Genomic DNA, 21,468 nt, shown 5'->3' with positions numbered 1-21,468 from the left:
ATCTGAATGTATATTGAAAGTTGATATTCTTTTTATCACTAGAAGAGTGGAATTATTCATTTTTAGGGTCTAAATTCAAGAATCTTATATTCTTGAAAGAAAAACCAGAACATCTGGCACTTCTACTCTAATTTACTGGGTTTGTAGATCAGTGACTTCTTGTCAGGCAGGAAGTCTGTAAAATAAGGCTGAAGTGATGGACAGCAGCCTCTTGCCAGAGAACAGTGTGACAAACAGTCTATGTGTGGGGTCATCAGCATCTTCTTAGCAGCGATCATGGCACAATGCAGTCTGCTTTTATTCCTTCCTCTCAAACAGGAAGTCAGTAATCCACCTGAAAGTGGAAATAAAGTCCACAAAAAGTTAGTCTAGCATAAGGTCTTTCAGAGACCATGTTCTCTGTCAGAAAAGAGTGTACCTAAATCTTTGGAAAGTTATCAACTGACACAATCTACCCTGATGAGGGCATGTGTGTGAGTACTTGGTAACTATGTACAATCTCTCTATATAGCTTTAATAGTCACAATTCTTTCTATTCATTCTAGTACATTATATAGTGGAGCAGTTGTTGGATATTATAACCCTGCAACTGTTACATTTGTTAGAGCAAATTCACTGAAACACTAAAACTCTGAAGAGTGATGACTTGGAAACCAATACAGCCTCAAGATGCTGCTAATAACAGTAAAAACAAGGACCTTTGCTCAAAACAGGAATGCAATCGCAGTAAAAACTGTTCTTTTCCTCCTCATCTTTCTCCTTGTTGTTCTCCATTTTCTTCAGTTGGAATTTACTAATTTAGTGCTGCCGCCTCAAATCCTTTGAAGTATATGTAAATACATTTTGTTATTAAATTAAATAAGACCCTTAAAGTTTGCAAAGCATTTATTAAAACATTCAGGAATAACAAACCACCACAAAACAATGAACTAATTAACTGATTTTTTTTTTCAACTTATTTAATTTTCATCTTTAACTAATTACTTACAGATAAACAACAGATTAAAAAAAGAAATACATTAGATAATTAACTAAAAATGCTGGGAAAATAATAAAGAGCATTACTCCTCTGGCATCAGAATATCTATTACGGTGCCCTTTTCATAATTCAGCAGGATCACTGAAGGGAGGATTTCTGGGGTGTCTGGGAACACTTTTAGCCACACATCAGATGACACAATGTGTGGAATGTCATCGGAGTCCAGGACCTCTTGGTCTTGGCCAATGGTTCTGTAACCTCTTGGCTTAATCTCATGGATCCCACTTCCAGGCTGTAGATAATAAAAGAAGAAGAAAAGAAAAATAACTTCATTGCCAGTTTAAGACCAGTACTAAGAGCATCAAGAAACTGCATAAAGTAATTTACCAACCTTAACCACAGTAAATGGTGATGTATGAAGAGCAAAGCCATGTGACTGCGAGTTGCTGCCTCTTAAGTGACTGATCTCTACCGGAGATCCGATACAGACTGGGGTGAGCACAGCCTCTCCCCAGAGTGCCACATTCACCTCTGACTCATCCTGTAAAATTAAAACATGCTGTAAGCTCTCTCCCTCTCTCTGTCTGTCTGTCTGTCTCTCTCTCTCTCTCTCTCTGTCTGTCTGTCTGTGTCTCTCTCTCTCTCTCTCTGTCTGTCTGTGTCTCTCTCTCTCTCTCTGTCTGTATATCTCTCTCTCTCTCTCCCTCTCTGTCTGTCTGTATCTCTTCTCTCTCCCTCTCTGTCTGTCTGTATCTCTCTCTCTCTCTCTCTCCCTCTCCCTCTCTGTCTGTATATATATTCCTTACCTCTTTGAGATTGATGATCTGCAAAGGGATTGCTGGATCCTGCCCCTTTTGAATTTTTTTTCAACGGTTCCATCTAAATGTGACAGAGAAGGACATTTATTTTAAAAATGGACATAAATCTGTGTATTGCAGAAGATAACCGTATCCTATTTTAACTTGTACATAGTTCAGATTTGGCTCTACATGCTGTAAATCTCAAAAGAACCATCCTCTTTCTTTTGTCATTCTCTGATTTTTATTTATTTGATTTTTGTTTTGCAAGTGCACTAAAATAAACATATTGTTTGGTGCGTTAGCTTTAACTTGGAACAGTAAAAATGAAACGGTCAAAACTTTAAGCTACATCTTAATGTGTTAGTAGCAAATTAATGTGGGAAAACTTACAGCTGTGACCCATCCCTTCACTGTCACGTACATCATCTGTGATTGGCTGATGTTGGTCAGTGGGGTCAAGGTGGTGGGTGGCCCCAGAAGCAGCCTTGCCTCGTCCTCCAGCTGCTGACTGACTTGGATGGGTGCACTGACGTACACTGCCGTGTCCTTACTTGAAAGCATTGATCGCGTGCTTCCAAATTTGCCCATTTTGAAATTTCTAATGGTATAGGTTTTACCCTCTTTAATTTGGGAGGCCAAGTTTTCGAATAGCACAAATCTGAACACATTTGTCCCGTCACATACTGCCGCAGTTGTATTATTGTGGACAGTTTTGGGCCTTGCACTTCCATCAGAGAAATGCCAGCCAGTGACTTTAGGGGTTTCTTTAAGACAAACCACTTTGACCGTTAGGGGTGGCAGCCTCGTGTACGGCTCACTGGTACTGCGATGATGCTTTGATGAAGCCATTCTGAAATTACACACACACACACACACACACACACACAGAGTTTTATGAGACACCATAATGTCCATTTAATCAAATATGACAAACACAAAAATGTGTTTTTGTGTTTTATATATTGATGTTTTATATATTGATGTTTCATATATTTCCCTTGAGCCTGTGAATTAAAAATAATCTTGATGTTTGTGTAAGCCCTCGGTCATCTTACGCATGTTAGTGTTAAAAACTTGAAAAAAGGGGAGGTTTTGATAAGTTAAAGAAGTCCAATCACATTCTTTTAAGCTCTTAAGACGTCTTTCTTGATATCACACACTCCGTGCAGTAGGAGGCGCCACATATTTTTAACTCTGAATTCATGCATGCCAGGAACAGAGTAAGTGCTGCAGTTTCGGCTCCCGCGGAGTCACGGGGGAGCTCATAACGTGGCACGAGGCAACTGAGGGAAAATTTTAAACCCGAACATGTAGGTAAGACTTATGCGTTTTTCAATGCTCTCTGTGTTAATAACTTGCAATGTAAACTCCACAGTTAATTAGCCAAGAGTGTACAAAGAGCACATGAATTTAAGAGTATAAACTGTGTGGCTAGCGGTCAGTGTACCTGCTACCGTGCTGCTAACATATGAAATTCAAGTCGCACAGGTGTTCATGGCTTAGTTAACGTAAGCAGAGTTACACGGAGCCTTTATAACTAAGAAATATGTCGCATTGTGTTATTTATATGCTGAGAATATCTGTTAAAAACCCATATAGCCTTCTGTAGTCTACATCACTGTTTTATGTTCTTGTCTTTGCATATGTCACGATAACTGAAAAAATGAAAAAGAAAAAAATGGCTAATCTTTTAACAAACCAGTAAAATTTGTTTATTTCACAGAAATTAAAAAAATGTTTAAGGTGATTTCTTTGTCACCTTTGCTAATGTTTAACTGACAGCGTAGCTAAAGGAGTGCCTGCTAACGGGAGATTTCGGGTTTTATAACCGGAGGTTTTAGGTACTTATTATTTGTTCGTGCTGGGGTTTTTTTATACAATAACATCAATTATGGAGTTGTGTTATTGATTTGGGACTACATATTTTGATTTAAGAGATTAACTGTGTGTTTAAACCAATAATACTCACCTATCTTGTGCAGTTACGATTTAGGTGTCAAATAACAGCCAACGGTCTGATGTTCTAGAAGGAATCTGCTCGCGCTCATCAAAGTGCGTGATGTGCTCGAGACAAAAGCCGGTTATCTCGATATGCTTAGTGTGTAGAGGGGTGTCTACTCATAAGACAAACAGTCAGCTGGTTAAAAACTTTCATCATTGTTCACCATATTACAGAGGCACTGTCAGCTCATATTAATGACATCAAGAGTCACCATGAACTGTATCTAGCAGATGTTTTGTGCCTAACATCTGAAGCTGTTACTTTTCAGCTACACCCCCCCCCCCCAAATATTAGAATTCACCTTGCATTTTCAGGAAATAAGAAGCAAGTACCTTGTAACTAACCTATAGATTGTATTATCTGTCAGGAACAGGAGGAAAGACCCAACTTTGAAATTGCGTATGTGGCCACATTTTGACAGCTGGAACATAAAGAACACATTGTTGTGTAGAACCAGTCCTTAAGACCCTCACGGTTCAAAAAGTATTTTCAATGCCTTGGGTTTAGAAGCAGTAACGGTTGTCGGCTGCCATGTGCAAAAAGTTGCATAATTGGGCACTTTCTAAAAGAATAAATATTTAATTAAATTCAGCAATAATATTTAAATACAAATATGATTGAGTGAATCATTAACTAATCACATGTAGTGTGACTACAAAAATGTACGAAAAAAATATTTTAGCCCAATTGTTAAGCTGCACTTATGTGTATTTATTATAAAACTGTGTTTAAAAGGTCTAGCACAAAGTTTGAACCCATCACTTTACAGCTTATATTAGTCAGATTATTTTTTTATTTTGGTCTACTTCTCTTACAGTATGTGCACACCTACCAGGCAAAGCACAGTTGTCAGTCAAGTTCCTGAAAGTGTAAGACGAGAAATAATATGTTAGTTGTCTGTACAGTGTTATCAGACTAACAGAAATACAAAGCCCACACGACATGATACACTGAACTTATAGTCAGCAGGTTATAGAATAATATAGCACACCAACAGACATAGCAGCCATTTTATAATTCATACTAATTACCTGAAGTATTTCCACTTATGTAAGGCTACTGTTAGACTGTTACTAGCCTTAGCATTGCTGCTAGCGCTAGCATTCCGGCTAGCATTAGCACTGCAGCTAGCGTTAGCATTGCAGCTAGCGTTAGCATTGCAGCTAGCATTAGCAATGCTGCTAGCGCTAGCACTCTTACTGTTAAAACTGAGCCACAATGGCAATAATAAAGCTCATTTGTTACTTTTGTCTCACTGACCGCCAAGAAATATCACAGGGATATCACAGGAACATTCTTTTTGTCAGTTAACACCTGCTAAGGCTAGTGTTAGCAATATAGGTAGCGTTAGCATTATGCTAGCATTAGCATTAAAGCTAGCGTTAGCACTGCTGCTAACAGCAAAATGTCATAAACCTATATAAATGATAGCGAAGGTTATTCTTTTTTTTTCTTTCTTTATTCTTTGAACTCTTTTGAACTCTGTTGGACTTGATATGTGAGTTTAAATGTCAAACATGTATTTTTACCATCATAAAAATAAAACGATGCAGTACTTAGTGTACTGTACTTACCACAGCAGAGAGCACAGCGGAATGACGACAGTTGGTCCAGTGATGGGTTAAAAACAGATGAGGCGTTCAGGTGCTGCTTGGAAATTTGACCATCAGTTTGAACAGCAATAATGAGCATATACATGTCTGTGTGTTGGTCTGTGTGTGTGAGACATAGAGAGATAAAGGGAAAAAATACACTAGACTCATCAGTGTACAAATTGGTATTTTTTGCCCGAGTATAAGCGAATGAGTGACATACAGAAAAATAGGGCAACTGGCATTACATGAGCAAATACAAAGTATTTCATCTTGAACTGTTTTGTGGGTTTTATTTTAAGACTACTTTAAGTGTGTTAGTGGGGAGATAAACTATATAGACTATAAACAGAGACATTAAATGAGATTAGATTAGTTAAATGTTAGTTAAAATGTGGGAAAATCAACTACAGACAGGTAGATGCTGTGAGCTTTAATTATCCAGTCAGAAAAAATGATTTTAAAGTCATCAACTGACTCCAACTACCTAGATCTGAAAAACCTGTGTGCAGAAGACAAGTCCACCACTAAACAATAAGCTTGAATTTAATGCTCTACTTAGTTAGCATATACTAACTGCTGACAAACTATTAATCTGTGGCAAAACCCTGTCAAATCTGTCTTATTGTACCTATTGAAAAAGTTCATCTTACTACAACTGCTTAGATGTAACAGACATTTTTAGGTTTAATCTTGGCAGAGAAATGAGAAATGAGAAAACACAATTTAGAGTCAGAAAACATCTGAATGAATATTAAAAGTTCATATTCTTTTATTCACTGAATGACTAAAATGTAATCCCTCCACTTGGATCCACACAGTTTTAAAGGTTTACATCTCTGAGCTTTGAAAGACACGGTGTTGGAAAGAGAAGAACGGTGGCGACGTTTTGAGGGTAAAATGATGGCTGTAGAGCAAACACTGTGGACACAGCAGCAGTTAAAAGAGAAGTGTTTAAGATGAATCTTGGCACAGTGAGAGAGAGCTCGTTAGGCAGGCAGGTGTGAGCCTGGTTGCTATAGTGACTGCACCCAATGGCACGCACACAGACATGCACCTCACTTTTGCTGCTTGAAATGAACAGAAAAGTCAGCCCGAAACAAATCGTTCCCAAATGAAAAGTACATGTCGTATTGACAAAATTCTTTCACCGTGAGCGGCAGCAATGTCCAGTCTACCAAATTCTCAGTTTTCATGCCCGTGGAGTTTATTATATGGTCGTGGTGACAGTGGAAAGACACCATGCTCTTCTGATATTCAAACGAACCTTCTGAGCCATTTTAACATTAGAGTCTATGGAAGAGTTGGAGGGAGGAGGCTGTGCATTGGTGACGTTTATGAAAGAACCATAACACCTAGTACAATAGTAAACACATTGGATGAAAGAGGACAGCGATGGCTACGTTTTGAGGGTAAAATCATACCTGTAGAGCAAACGCTGCGGACACAGCAGCAGTTTTAAAAAAGATTTTCAGATTAATTTTTTTGCTCCTCTCACTCTAGCAGTTGAGCTGTCTCACTCTAGCCCCAACATTCCGCCCCATACACACCCATTATAAACTCTCAAACGGGAGAAAAAACATCATGAAACTTAAACTGGAACTGAAGAAAAAGTATAATAGATATTGAAAAGATAAATACAAGTTGAATAGTTGAATGTCTTGTCTTCGTTTTAAAGTTTGAATGATGGCTCTATGTCAACGTATGTGGAAGTAGTAAGAGTTTAAAAATGAGTAAGTTGAATGAGGATTTGAAGGGATTTGAAGGGTCTCCCCATTGAACATGAGAAATTTTTGTTGAAAAAAGTTGAATAAAATTAAAAATATAAATGTTAAAAATATAAAAATTAAAAATATAAATGTTAAAAATGAGAAAAATAGACGCAGTCATGTCCTAAAGAAGAGGAATCTAATGGTGTTTGAATGGTTTTTCTAAGTTGAACGGTTTTGAAGGAGTAGGAGCACAAAAAACGTACGGAATATATAATAATAATAATAATAAAATAGAAAAATAAAGATTACAACAACAATACTGTGAAAGGACCCTATCTCCAATAAAGGGGAATTCATCATCTGCAGTTCGTAAAAAGTGCCATATTAAAAACAATTCAGCAGACCCTCAGAGTGCGTATACAAACTGTTTTCAGAGGCAGAGGTACGCTTCATGTACTTATCAACTTACCGTTCAGAGGCTTGCATTAGAGTGCATTGGTGCTTGGGCATCTTTTATTTAGCACGGTTATACCATTGTGAATGTAGCTATATAAATAAATATGCTCAAGAGTCTATCTGTCACGCCCGGTGTGGCAGGCGTGTGGAGAGTGTAGAGAGGACCCAACAGGCGGCAGCTCTGGTGCAGGTGAATCTTTATTTACACGCGGGGGCATACACAACAAAGGCTGGTGAACAAGAACTGAAAAACCTAAACTGGGAAAACTAACAAAGCAAACCAGAAACGAAGATGCAGGGAGGTCCAAGGAAACACATATGGAGAGACGCAGGGACATCTAGGGGAAACAACACAGACGAACCAGCAATCACTAAGACAAAAGACACGACTGAAATACACTCAGAGAACACAGGGAGATTACACACAGGTGGGGGACACAGCTGGGAGAGATTAACCTGACGAGACAAGGGAGGCAAACAGAAAACACTCACATCAGACGCAGACCTTCACAATAAAACAGGAAACACATACACACAAAGACACAGACTAGCAAACGCGGACTTAACACAGGAGTAGACGGCAGAACAGAACAACACTAAACAGGAGGAAGAACAGAACCAAAATGATACTAATAGAAAACACAAAACGCTGGGTCAAAAGGACCCAGGATCATGACAGTACCCCCCCCTCAAAGGCTGGCCCCAGACAGCCCAAAACAAGAAAACCAAGAAACGCCCAAAAACAGAAAACAACCCGACCAGGGCGGGCGGTGGGGGTCCAGGACGGAGGGCTCGAGGCAAAACCAAAACAGGAGCACAAGAGGGACAAAAAACCAAAAGCAAAACACGAGCCAGCACCAAACAACAACAAAAGAAACACACTGGAGCCCAAGGAAACAGAGTCCAAAACAGAAAAGTTCAGGGGGCCGGCCAGGGGGCCGACCGCACAGAAGTCCCAACAGTTCCGGGGGCCGGCCGTGAGGACGGCAGCGGCGCCGATGCGGGCACAGTTCAGGGGCCGGCCGTGAGGACGGCAGCGGCGCCGACGCGGGCACAGTTCAGGGGGCCGGCCCGGGGGCCGATAACACAGGAGCCCGGACAGTTCAGGGGCCGGCCGTGAGGGAGGCAATGGCGGCGACTCAGGCGAAGGCGGTCCGGGGGCCGCCCACGACGGCGATGTCGCCTGGCCAGTGGCCTGGAAAGTGGCCGGTTAGCTGAAGGCGAAGACACGGAGGCTGGACCAGACGGGGCTGAAGACACGGAGGCTGGACCAGACGGGGCTGAAGACACGGAGGCTGGACCAGACGGGGCTGAAGACACGGAGGCTGGACCAGACGGGGCTGAAGACTCGGAGGCTGGACCAGACGGGGCTGAAGACTCGGAGGCTGGACCAGACGGGGCTGAAGACTCGGAGGCTGGACCAGACGGGGCTGAAGACTCGGAGGCTGGACCAGACGGGGCTGAAGACTCGGAGGCTGGACCAGACGGGGCTGAAGACTCGGAGGCTGGACCAGACGGGGCTGAAGACTCGGAGGCTGGACCAGACGGGGCGGCAGCAGGCGACGCTGAAGACTCGGAGGCTGGACCAGACGGGGCGGCAGCAGGCGACGCTGAAGACTCGGCGACTGCAGCTGGAGTAGCGGACGAGGCTGCAGGCGACGGCGTGGACGCCGGAGACGAAGGCACTGCAGGCGACGGCGTGGACGCCGGAGACGAAGGCACTGCAGGCGACGGCGTGGACGCCGGAGACGAAGGCACTGCAGGCGACGGCGTGGACGCCGGAGACGGAGGCGCTGCAGCTGGCGTGAATGAAGAGGCGGCAGCTGACGTGGAAGCCGGAGACGGAGGCGCTGCAGCTGGCGTGAATGAAGAGGCGGCAGCTGGCGTGGAAGCCGGAGACGGAGGCGCTGCAGGCGGCGGCGTGGAAGCCGGAGGCGGTGGCGCTGCAGGCGGCGGCGTGGAAGCCGGAGGCGGTGGCGCTGCAGGCGGCGGCGTGGAAGCCGGAGGCGGTGGCGCTGCAGGCGGCGTGAATGAAGAGGCTGCAGGCGGCGGCGTGGAAGCCGGAGGCGGTGGCGCTGCAGCTGGCGTGAATGAAGAGGCTATAGCTGGCGTGGAAGCCGGAGACGGAAGCGCTGCAGGCGGCGGCGTTGAAGCCGGAGACGGAGGCGCTGCAGCTGGCGGCGGCGTGGAAGCCGGAGACGGAGGTGCTGCAGCTGGCGGCGGCGTGGAAGCCGGAGACGGAGGCGCTGCAGCTGGCGTGGACGAAGAGGCTGCAGCTGGCGGCGGCGTGGAAGCCGGAGACTGAGGCGCTGCAGCAGGCGGCGTGGAAGCCGGAGACGGAGGCGCTGCAGCAGGCGGCGTGGAAGCCGGAAGCGCTGCAGGCTGGACGGGTCCCTTGGATCCTCCAGCGTAGACTGATGACGAAGGCCGGAGCGGTCCCTCGGACCCTCCAGCGGAGACTAGAGACGAAGGCCGGAGCGGTCCATCGGACCCTCCAGCGGAGACACGAGACGAAGGCCGGAGCGGTCCCTCGGACCCTCCAGCGGAGACTAGAGACGAAGGCCGGAGCGGTCCCTCGGACCCTCCAGCGGAGACTAGAGACGAAGGCCGGAGCGGTCCCTCGGACCCTCCAGCGGAGACTAGAGACGAAGGCCGGAGCGGTCCCTCGGACCCTCCAGCGGAGACACGAGACGAAGGCCGGAGCGGTCCCTCGGACCCTCCAGCGGAGACACGAGACGAAGGCCGGAGCGGTCCCACGGACCCTCCAGCAGAAGCCATCACTAAGCCAGCAGCCATGAAGGCCCCTAGCACACATGAAAGCAACTGGCACTGCACTGAGCACTGGCCCTGCCCAGGCAACGCTGACATGAGGTGGTACTCAGGGGGCTGCTTAAACTGCAGGGGTCCAGAATTAGCTGGGGCCTGACACCTAGCCTCTGGGGAAGCCCTGGAGTGGCAAACTGTACCAACGGCGGCTAAACCCTGAAAAGTACACTGAGAAGACGTAAGACTTCCTCCCTGCGTGGAGTGAACGGGTGAACCAGGTGGCCCTGGGGCCTGAACTACAAGTAACGGTGACACTGGAGGCACAGGGGCCTGGACTACAGGCGGCACTGGGGCCTGGACTACAGGCGGCACTGGGGCCTGGACTACAGGCGGCACTGGAGACTGAACTACAGGCGACACTGGAGGCACTGGAGACTGAACTACAGGCGACACTGGAGGCACTGGAGACTGAACTACAGGCGACACTGGAGGCACTGGAGACTGAACTACAGGCGACACTGGAGGCACTGGAGACTGAACTACAGGCGACACTGGAGGCACTGGAGACTGAACTACAGGCGACACTGGAGGCACTGGAGACTGAACTACAGGCGACACTGGAGGCACTGGAGACTGAACTACAGGCGACACTGGAGGCACTGGAGACTGAACTACAGGCGACACTGGAGGCACTGGAGACTGAACTACAGGCGACACTGGAGGCACTGGAGACTGAACTACAGGCGACACTGGGGGCACTGGAGACTGAACTACAGGTGACACTGGGGGCACTGGAGACTGAACTACAGGTGACACTGGGGGCACTGGAAACTGAACTACAGGTGACACTGGGGGGGACTGAGCCGAAAGGGGCACTGGAGACTGCACTGAGGGTGAAGCTGGGAGCTCTGGAGACTGCACTGAGGGTGAAGCTGGGAGCTCTGGAGACTGCACTGAGGGTGAAGCTGGGAGCTCTGGAGACTGCACTGAGGGTGAAGCTGGGAGCTCTGGAGACTGCACTGAGGGTGAAGCTGGGAGCTCTGGAGACTGCACTGAGGGTGAAGCTGGGAGCTCTGGAGACTGCACTGAGGGTGAAGCTGGGAGCTCTGGAGACTGCACTGAGGGTGAAGCTGGGAGCTCTGGAGACTGCACTGAGGGTGAAGCTGGGAGCTCTGGAGACTGCACTGAGGGTGAAGCTGGGAGCTCTGGTGACTGCACTGAGGGTGAAGCTGGGAGCTCTGGAGACTGCACTGAGGGTGAAGCTGGGAGCTCTGGAGACTGCACTGAGGGTGAAGCTGGGAGCACTGGAGACTGAGCAGAGTGTGGCACCGGAGACAGAGTAGACGGTGAGTGAGCGACTGACACTGGAGACTGAGTGGAGAGCGGCTGCGTAGCAGCTAACTGAGCTGAGAGTGGCAGCTGGGTAGCTAACTGAGCTAAGAATGGCTGAGCAGGCGAAAAGCTGTTTACATTGCTATCTGCAGCACAAAACACTGCCCCAGAACAAACAGTTCCACAATCCACAACGGAAAAAGAGTCCTCACCCACCACAGCCGGCGATGTAGAAGTCCGAATGTCCGGCTGTGGGGTGGCGCGCCGGCGGCGCGATCGACGTTTTTTCCCCGCAGCCGGCTCCGACAGGCCGGGCAAGAACACATCCGGCGAGTCGGGCAGCGAGGCAGGAGTGGCTGAGAGAAGGTGAGGAGTGTGCCGGAGGAAAGCCTGCGTGGTTGGAGGAAGTGACTTTAGAAGCCATGGCAGGCCAGAAAACAGCCGTTGTAGCCGGCTTTCCACGGCGCGGCGAAGCTCCTCCGGAGGGTTCTCAAGCCATTTCCCGAGGAGAATCTCCACATTAAAGATGATGTCATCTCGGAGCTCCTCGGACGGATTGAATACCGCAGGGTCCATGTTGGCTGGTTCGTGCTGTCACGCCCGGTGTGGCAGGCGTGTGGAGAGTGTAGAGAGGACCCAACAGGCGGCAGCTCTGGTGCAGGTGAATCTTTATTTACACGCGGGGGCATACACAACAAAGGCTGGTGAACAAGAACTGAAAAACCTAAACTGGGAAAACTAACAAAGCAAACCAGAAACGAAGATGCAGGGAGGTCCAAGGAAACACATATGGAGAGACGCAGGGACATCTAGGGGAAACAACACAGACGAACCAGCAATCACTAAGACAAAAGACACGACTGAAATACACTCAGAGAACACAGGGAGATTACACACAGGTGGGGGACACAGCTGGGAGAGATTAACCTGACGAGACAAGGGAGGCAAACAGAAAACACTCACATCAGACGCAGACCTTCACAATAAAACAGGAAACACATACACACAAAGACACAGACTAGCAAACGCGGACTTAACACAGGAGTAGACGGCAGAACAGAACAACACTAAACAGGAGGAAGAACAGAACCAAAATGATACTAATAGAAAACACAAAACGCTGGGTCAAAAGGACCCAGGATCATGACACTATCATATGTTTGACATGGAACTAAAAATTCGAAAATATATTTTTAAATCAGTAACTTTGCAAATTTAGAGGATTTGTTTTCGGACAACATATGTGTCACATTTTAAACAAGTTTTGAATAATCAGCGCTAACACACAGACATTTATGCGCTGGGTATAACAGACATGCTTACTGTGTGAAAGGCCCTCTGATGTCTTGGAGCAGAGAAACACGCTGTATTGTTGCTTTTCTCTATTGTATAAGCAGCGCCCGTAGGTCAGAAACGCTCTGTAGCAAAGTCGGCTCCAACGCACATCCAGGCAACCGTCTGAAAGAAAGGTGTCGCTGCGGCTAGGCTCTCAGGATAGTCAGGCTTTTATTTATATTTGCATACTGGTGCATTAAAACTAGCAGCCTCTGTGTCCCGCTTGGATCATCATTCCGAAAATTCAGATATTTAAATAAAATGGTGAATTGGCTGGTGATGAGGAGCCACTTAGATCCGTAAAATGAGGTTTGATTAAATTAAACTCTTATGAACAGCTAACTACCTCGCACCACAGTGTCTGGGATCCGAAAAAATAAAAAGGTAAAACACTATACCTTGCGGCAGTTGTGAAGTGCTGAGGAAAATACTGTGTGTCTGATGGGGTGTTTTTATATAGGTGGCCTTGGTTTCAGTTGGCCTCTGACATGATAAGATAAAAAAAGGGTAGGATGTAAAGAAGAAAGGTGGAAAACTGTTTGGAGGATCGGTTGGTCACTAGGAGGTGTAATTGTCTGCCTGTAGAGATAAATGTGTGGGGGTGTAAGAAAAGGTGAAAAACCTTTGGAGGTTCAGTTGGACACGGTTTCAGTTGACCTCTGACATGATAAGATAAGATAAAGGAACTGTTTTGTAATGGAAAACTATGGAACTATAGTTGGGATGTGTGAGTGCTGGATGCTCTTGATAAGGACAGCTCTTTTTTTATGACTTCTTCTGCTGACTGTTGGGAGTCTAACTGTAACCCCCTCTGTCTAACTGATGCAGAGTTAAGAATATGTAGTTTTAGAAGTATCCCTGTTTATTTCTAAAGGAATATCTGATGTTTGTGGTATTCTGTTAAAACTATTAGCCCCTGTGTCTTTCAGAGCGCTAAAGAAATGTGGCATGCTCCTATACTAGTTAAATTAAACACTGTGTGGGGATATGTGTTTTTAGAAGTATCACAGTTTATTTCTAAAGGGATACCTGTTGTTTGTGGCACTCTGTTTAAAAACTATTAGCCTATGAAACTATTAGAATAGTGAAATCTTCCTAAACTAGTTAAATTAAATGCTGTGTGGGAATACATGGTTTTTAGAAGTATCACAAGCAAAGTTCATTTCTATACATGTTGTTTGTGGTGCTCTGTTTAAAACTATTTGCTCCCGTGACTGTTCGAAGCGCTAAAGAAAAAGCAAAATACCCCTAAACTAGTTGAATTAAATGCTGTGTGGGAATACATGGTTTTTAGAAGTATCACAGTTTATTTCTAAAAGAATACATGTTTTTTGTGGTATTCTGTTTAAAAACTATTAGCCCCTATGTGTTTCAGAGGACTAAAGAAAAAAGCAAAATACTCCTAACTAGTTAAACTAAAAGTAAAATACTCTTAAACTAGCTAAATTAAATCATCTATGTCTAAATAACAGAGCTCTGAGACCTATACAACCCTTTAAAAACAGTTTAATTAAAACACATAATGGTCTCATTAAATAAAACGCTATTAAACACATGTAAACTCATATGACCCCCGAACTCACATGCATGGGCAAAAGTACGTTCACGCTCACACGCACACACATGGATGCGCAGGGGAAAGGGGAGGGGGTGAGGGAAAAGGGGAAGTGGGGGGTGTGGGGGGAAAAGGGGAAGTGGGGGGGGAAGCCATAGGTATATTACTACTGTCATATTTGTCTGAGAGATCTTTTTCTGTTTGCATGAATCATGTGACATCATCAACTGTTTTGCCGTGTGGGGTACCTCAGGGATCTGTCCTGGGTCCATTTCTTTCTACTTTATATAGTCCCCTAGGCCAAATTATTAAGCCCTACAAAAATATCTCATATCATCTCTATGCTGATGACATTCAACTATACAGTTCCTTCAAAATTTCTGAGTTTTATAAATTGCCTAATTTAAGTAATTGCCTGACAGAAATCAACCAATGGTTAAATGACAATTTCCTCCAACTAAACTCTGATAAACCAGAAACTCTTATTATTGCTCCAGACCACATGGTCTCAGAAATTAGGTAGCATATCAGCTTCTTAGACCCTTATGTAAAATCGAGCCTCAGAAACCTCGGTGTCATATTTGACAGCTCAATGTCGCTCGAGCAGCATTCTAAGCAGCTGGTCCGAAACTGTTTTTATCATTTAAGGAATATTTCAAAACTCAGACTAATGGTGTCAAAGCCTGAACTTAAAATGATTATTCATGCTTTAATTTCCTCCCGTTTAGACTACTGTAACTGTCTTTTTACTTGTTTTAACAAATCAGCCTCAATTCGTCTTCAGACTGTCTAGAATGCTGCAGCACGTCTCTAAACAGGCACCAAGAGAAGATCTCATATAACTCCAGTTTTAGCCTCCCTTCACTGGTTACCTGTAAATTTTAGGTTTCATTTTAAAATTTTAGTTCTAACCTTTAGGGCCCTACATGGTCAAGCTACCCAATATTTATCTGACCTGCTGAAACCACATTCCTCTTCTCGAGCTTTAAGGTCATTCGATTAGAGACTGCTGATGGTACCGCGCACTTTTAAAACTCGTGCTGATCGGTCCTATCAGGCAGTGGCACCACAGTTGTGAAATTCTCTTCCACTGTCTCTACGCTGTACGGACTCCATTGATTCTTTTAAAAAACAGCTGATGACATTTTTATTTAGAGAAAGCATTTTATTAATTTTCTCTTATGTTGTTTTTATTGTTTTACATTGCTTTTATTTACTGTTACATTGTTTTTTATATTTCCATTTCTTGTGTTGTAAAGCACTTTGTGATTTTTATCCGTGAAAAGCGCTATATCAATAAATTTTACTTATTTACTTACCGTATTTTCACGACCATAAGACGCACTGTACTAAAAGGCGCAGTCTCAGTTATGTGTGCCATTACTGTATTTATCACACACATAAGGCGCACTGGATTATAGGGCGCATACAAGTACCGTATGCGTATTTAAAAATAAAGCGGGAGCAAAACTGAGTTTGGTACTCACATTTTTATTACCAGTAATCGTCATCATCAACAACACACAAGCATACAAGTGTGCGTATTTAAAAATAAAGCAGGAGCAAAACAAAGTTTGGTACTCACATTTTTATCATCAAACAAACCCATCGAAGTCCTCATCCTCTGTGTCTGAATTGAACAGCTGCGCTAAATCTCCATCAAACATGCCAGGTTCACTTTCTTCACTGTCAGAGTCACTTTCCGTGCCGTGCGGCTCCTCGGAAATGATGCCGGCTTTTGCGAAAGCTCGAACAACAGTGCCAGCAGACATGTTAGCCCAAGCATCTACAATCCATTGGCAAATTGTGGCGTAACTCGCCCGGCGCTCCCTTCCACTCTTGGTGAAACTGTGGTCTCCATCGGTCATCCATCGCTCCCAGGCCGCTCGCAGCCTTACTTTGAACGGGCGGTTCACACCGATGTCCAGCGGTTGGAGTTCCTTTGTCAGGCCTCCCGGAATGACAGCAAGCTCAGAGTTCATTTGCTTCACTTGTTTTTTCACATCGGCTGTGAGATGGGCACGCATAGAGTCACAGATCAAGAGCGATGGTGATGCGTGGAAAAAACCACCTGGTCTCCTTACATACACCTCCCTCAGCCACTCTTTCATCATTTCCTCATCCATCCAACCCTTTTCATTTGCCTTAATGATGATTCCTGCTGGAAACTTCTCTTTAGGCAAAGTCTTTCGCTTAAAAATCACCATAGGCGGCAGTTTCTGTCCATTAGCATGGCAGCCAAGCACAACAGTAAAAGAAGACTTTTCATACCCCGTTGTGCGTATCGCTACTGTGCTGGTCCCCTTCTTCTCCACAGTGTGACTCACCGGGATGTCGAAGGTGAGCGGCACCTTGTCCATGTTTGTGATGTGGCTGGGCTGGATGTTTTTGTCGCCGATGTGTTTGCTGCAGTAGGAGCGGAAGATGGCCAGCTTTTCCTTATACCGGTAATCCGCTGGAAGTTGCTGCGCTACCGTAGTCCTGGTCCGGATGGAAAAATGGCACCGTTTCATAAAACGAAAGCACCAAGACGGGCCTCCTTGGAAATGTTCATCTCTTCAGCTAGTGAAACTGCTTTTAGCCGAATGGTGACAGTCGAAACGCTTCTCCCGCTCGTTCTTTGCTCGATGATCCACCGCTCGAGTCTTTCCTCCAACTCGGGCCACCTCGCCTTATGTCCGCGGAAACTCAGCTGCGTTTTCTTGATCTGCTGGAGCTTGTTTTCTAGCTTCCTCCATTTGCGAACCATCGATTCGTTAATCTTAAATTCTCTCGCCGCTGCTCGATTTCCATGTTCCTCCGCGTAGCTGATGGCCTTCAGTTTAAACTGTGCTTCGTAAGCGTGTCTCTTTGCCATTTTCAGGGTTGTTAAAACAACGATGTCCTGCATAAAGTCAACGCCCACACTTCACCCTTTAGCGTTCTCATGGTGTTCTCTACTACGTCCTCATTACAACACACAGGGCGCACTGCGTTATAGGGCGCGCCGTACTTTTTGAAGAAAATCTAAGACTTTTAAGTGTGCCTTATGGTCGTGAAAATACGGTACTTATATAAACCTGAGCCTTAATGATTGCCCTCACGTCCTTGTTACTAATCTCCTGCACTTCCTGATACAATAACAGTCCTCTGTCATCGTCTTTGCCATTTTCTAGATTTTTGACTCAGTAGATCACAACCCAGTATTTTAGACATTCAATGAAAATGATTCATTAAAAAAATGCAGTTGATTGGTTTCATTCACATCTCTTACAAACAACTTTTGTGGTCATCATAGATAATACTTCCACACCTACATCTCACATGTTCTACCACAAAGTTCACTTTTAGGTAATCTGTTATTTCCTGTTTTACAATTCACTTGGTCAAATTTTAAACACCCACATCTCCTTCCACTGCTCCCCATTACAAGTCCACTCACAAGTCTCACCACTCAATCAGCCAGTGAACACAGCAAAGAGAAGGAGAAGGTGGAAACAGTGATTATAGGGCTTTTTAATGTAATTTAATGCTGTTTATAAGATAATTTGGTACAGATCTGTGGGTTTCTGGTTTGACCTGTGTGAATTCCATCAACCTTTTATAAAGCAGTTGTAAATGAGCTGGTTCCCAGTAACATCTGAACTGGGACTGTGTGTGATGCAGAGAGGTGGAGATTGGATGTCTTGACTGAACTACAAATCTTGTAAATCATGTTTCCTGTTGTTTGAACTGTGTGTGTTTGTGTTCAGACATTAAACCAGAGCCAGACGTCGTCTACTCTTTACTACCAGTCCAGCAGTAGTCCACCAGTCCAACCAATGACGTCTAGCTGCTGGTCTCTAACTGGTCCCAGCAGCACCTCAGACCAGAGGACATCCACATGTTACAAAGAAGTATATGTATTATATATTTTATATCTTCTTTTCCAATTATTTCGCCATTTCAAATTGGATGTATTTTTAGCAGAGTTTTAAATGTGGACTTAAAATCACCAATAATAATATAATGGTTTCTGTTGCTCTCATAGTCGTGATCTGGTTTCTCTGTCAGATTAATAAACCTCTTTTTTTCTAATTTGTTTTCTTTGTGTGGTTCTGTGGGTTTCACTGAGGTTTCATATGAAAAATTGGACTTTACCCAGTTTAGTTGTGGCTAACAAATACACGGCTCATTTCACTGGAGAAAAGAAAGAATAAGCATTAAATTGGATATGCAGTAAAATTCTGTGAATGTAACCTGGAAAGAAGGGGTTAGTACTAAGAGTGTGTGAATAGGTTTGATGTCTTTAGAAATTAGCTGATGAGTCAAAAACTCATTGTATATAATTCATTTTATTTTTTCCTTTTAATTTTAGGCAGATGACAGAAACAGAACTCTGGTAGCAGCTTCATAGATATGAATCCTTGCATCTCTCCATTTTATTTATATATTGATTGTAATTAATATAAACTAAAGTAATTTTTAACATGTTAGGTTGGGTTTCAGAAAATAATTAACGTTTTTCAGGTCTACTTTAGCATAAAACATGTAGACCCAGAGAGCTGAGTGTTTATTGATAAGTAACAAACTTATGAAAATGTGACCCAGAGTGGATTTCCTCAACCAGCACAGAGTCAACAGCCCAGACAAGTTTGAAACAGACATGATTCCCATTTTGAAGTGTGCTGCAACCTTTTGGTGAAACAGGTTACAGCAGAGCTACTGCTGTATAACAGAGCAGTTAAACAGCTTGTCCAGATGTCGGAGATCACCGCAAATTTGTCTGTTTTCACCCGTTCTGCCCGTGTGTCCTTGTCATCAAATCGAAGGTGTTGCATAATTGAAATGAATCTATCTCGGGGCATTGTCTCTTTGATTACTGGCACCAGAAATCTTTCTGACCAGCAATCTAGAATGGCACCAACAAGACACATGATTGCTCTTACAAACAGAATTGAAATGAATGCCATCAGTTCATGAACTGACAAATTCCAGTGCTGCTCTTCTGCGGTCTTAATGGACCTTACACTTCCTGATGGGGAGTAAATAAATAAATAGAGAATGGTAAATTTACATGACCTTCACTCTAAATGGGTTTATATAAATATCATATGTACTATGGCAATGACAAACATTAGCAGAATCAGTGGGTCCAGCTTGAGCAGTGAAGCACTATTTGCTACTGCACTGGGCATTCCAGTGTCCTCCTCTACCCACACAGTGCCGTCTTTTGCCATGTGGCAAAAGAACTGAACTGAGGGACAGAATTTATTTTTTATGTTTTTTGTTTTTTAATTTTTTCAATTTTTATATGAACAGTCAGAGGAGAGAACATGCAAAGCTGGAGAGATCACACATGTCACTCATGTCATTGTATTAGCAACTTTTCATTCTGTTTTCACACATTTTTTTTATAAATTAAACAGACTTGTGTTTCCATATATTGTGAATGTGTGTCTTTCATATTTGCAGGTCAGTCAATGTGTGGGATATTTTGTATAGATACGGCAGGCATTTTTGAGGGTTGTAACACAGATTTTTCTCCTGCCTTGGATCTGAGCTACTCTGAGTGAACAAATGCAAATGTGTAATGGGTGGTTTGCACAACAAAAGCAGGAGGAGAATCGAGCTGATGACTTGTGAACATCTCAGCAGGGGTGAATAACACCTTTGGACTTACGCAAATTTGCGCAGGGTTAGTAAATCTAGTGTTAAACATTTTAAGATTTACTACTGAGACCGTGAAACCAGTGTAACCAAGGTGTAGGTTTAGGCTACATTTTACCTACATGCTGAAGAGAAATTATGTGGAATGAATAGAAGGGTATCATGAAATAACAGCAAGATATGTGTTATTTTATCATCATTATCCATCCATCCATCCATTCGCTTCCGCTTCTCCTTTTCAGGGTCGCGGGGGGCGCTGGAGCCTATCCCAGCTGTCATAGGGCGAGAGGCGGGGTACACCCTGGACAGGTCGCCAGTCTGTCGCAGGGCCAACACACAAGGACAGACAACCATTCACGCTCACATTCACTCACACATTCACACCTAGTGGCAATTTGGTTTATCCAATTAACCTATCCCCACAAGTTGCATGTCTTTGGATGGTGGGAGGAAGCCGGAGTACCCGGAGAGAACCCACGCAAACACGGGGAGAACATGCAAACTCCACACAGAAAGACCCCGGCCTGATGTTGGAATTGAACTCAGGACCTTCTTGCTGTGCGGTAACAGTGCTAACCACCGTGCCACCGTGCTGCTTTATCATCATTAGTGTTAGTTTAAGTAGGTTTTTTAAGAAAAATTATTCTCTATTTTTTATATTAGAAGTATTACAATCTGGAAGGTTCTAAAACTCACAGTTTCCAGAGTCTGTTTCAACACCATCCTGACCACATATTTACATGAAGTCAATCTTTATGCACAGTTAAACATAAAATTGTCACTGTACCAGGAACTGCACATGTACAAACATCTCCCTCTAGTGGCCATATATAAACATGTGAGGATGGTGTTAATGTAAAATATGAATCATAGTGTTCCAGTCAGTCATCAGTGTGTCTCTGCACAGCTGTAATTAAAATGTGTTCAGAGGGCCTCAGTGTCTGAATGGTTCCAGTTCAGCTCCATAACAGCAGCGTCCCTGGTTTGATTCCTGTGTTTCAGCTCATATCTGCCTCTCTCACTGAGGGGGACGTCCACTACATGGACATGGATTTGTTCATCAACCAAACTACAGATCACTGAGAATAGAGGATATTTGATTCTCTTTAAAGTTTGTGAATAAACTATGACGTTTCACTGAGTACAATGTGCTTTACTGATCCTCATATAACATGTTTTCCTTTTTTTTTTTTTTATAATACATGGGCATTACAATGTGACATATTTAAGAATAGTTTCATTAATGAAATGAAGAGTCACCACTATTTCCAGGAGCATCAGTTGTACCACTGTCTCTGTACTAAGAAGGGA

At 44.2% G+C, this 21,468-nt stretch overlaps 1 long non-coding RNA gene across 5 annotated transcripts; it reads right to left on the bottom strand.

Moving 5' to 3' along the window:
* Positions 1-887: 887 nt before the first annotated feature.
* LOC102076394 (uncharacterized) lies at positions 888-5,978 on the bottom strand. Of its 5 annotated transcripts, XR_003218838.1 has the most exons (6): positions 5,356-5,978; positions 4,614-4,642; positions 2,170-4,202; positions 1,786-1,858; positions 1,371-1,520; positions 888-1,271 (listed from the first exon to the last, which is right to left on the bottom strand). It is a non-coding gene; the product is annotated as an uncharacterized LOC102076394 (long non-coding RNA). The 5 variants fall into 5 exon arrangements; XR_002059920.2 differs by having other exon boundaries at positions 2,170-4,642; XR_003218837.1 differs by lacking the exon at positions 5,356-5,978 and having other exon boundaries at positions 4,614-4,876.
* Between the last annotated feature and the right edge of the window lie 15,490 nt (positions 5,979-21,468).

This window comes from Oreochromis niloticus, linkage group LG3, assembly GCF_001858045.2.
Source record: "Oreochromis niloticus isolate F11D_XX linkage group LG3, O_niloticus_UMD_NMBU, whole genome shotgun sequence".
NCBI classification, from domain to species: Eukaryota; Metazoa; Chordata; class Actinopteri; order Cichliformes; family Cichlidae; genus Oreochromis; species Oreochromis niloticus.
This window is presented reverse-complemented; position numbering and strand designations above follow the sequence as displayed.